Here is a 1,130-nt window from a genome sequence, read left to right as displayed (position 1 = left end):
AAGCGGTGCCCGATGCGGACGTCGGGGTGGCACTCCAGGAATGTGCCCTGAAAAAATCCGATCCCAAAAACCCTAAAAATGACCCCAAAAACACCGAAATCCCGTAAAAACACCACTGAAAGCCCAAAAACTCGATAATCCTATAGAGAATCTGAGCCCCGGTGGAAGCGGTGCCCGATGCGGACGTCGGGGTGGCACTCCAGGAATGTGCCCTGAAAAAACCCCATTAAAAACCCTAAAAATGACCCCAAAACCAACAAAATCCCATAAAAACCCCATAAAAAACCCCAAAATCCTATAGGGGATGTAAGCCCCGCAGCCCCGGTGGAAGCGGTGACCGATGCGGACGTCGGGGTGACACTCCAGGAATGTGCCCTGAAAAAATCCGATCTTAAAAACCCTAAAAATGACCCCAAAACCAACAAAATCCTATAAAAACACCATCGAAATCCCAAAAACCCTACAAAAATCCCAAAATCCTGATAATCCTATAGGGAATGTGAACCCCGGTGGAAGCGGTGACCGATGCGGACGTCGGGGTGGCACTCCAGGAATGTACCCTGAAAAAATCCCATTAAAAACCCTAAAAATGACCCCAAAAACCCTAAAAATGACCCCAAAAACACCAAATCCCATAGAAATCCCAAAAACCCCATTAAAAACTCAATAATCCTAAAGGGGATCCTAAAGGTGGAAGCGGTGACCGATGCGAACGTCGGGGTGGCACTCCAGGAATGTGCCCTGAAAAACCCCGATCCCAAAAACCCTAAAAATGACCCCAAAACCAACAAAAAATGGAAAAATCCCCATTGAAATCCCATAAAAAACCCCAAAATCCTATAGGGGATATGGGCAAACGCAGCCCCGGTGGAAGCGGTGCCCGATGCGGACGTCGGGGTGGCACTCCAGGAATGTGCTCTGAAAAAACCCGATATTAAAAACCCTAAAAATGACCCCAAAAACACCAAAATCCCATAAAAACACCACTGAAATCCCCCAAATCCCATTAAAAACCCGATAATTCTATAGGGGATCCTAAAGGTGGAAGCGGTGACCAATGCGAACGTCGGGGTGGCACTCCAGGAATGTGCCCTGAAAAAACCCGATCCTAAAAACCCTAAAAATGACCC

The sequence above is a fragment of the Malurus melanocephalus genome, unplaced genomic scaffold (assembly GCF_030028575.1).
Source record: "Malurus melanocephalus ecotype Western Australia unplaced genomic scaffold, MMel_1.1 scaffold_2349, whole genome shotgun sequence".
In the NCBI taxonomy this organism is placed as follows: domain Eukaryota; kingdom Metazoa; phylum Chordata; class Aves; order Passeriformes; family Maluridae; genus Malurus; species Malurus melanocephalus.
This window is presented reverse-complemented; position numbering follows the sequence as displayed.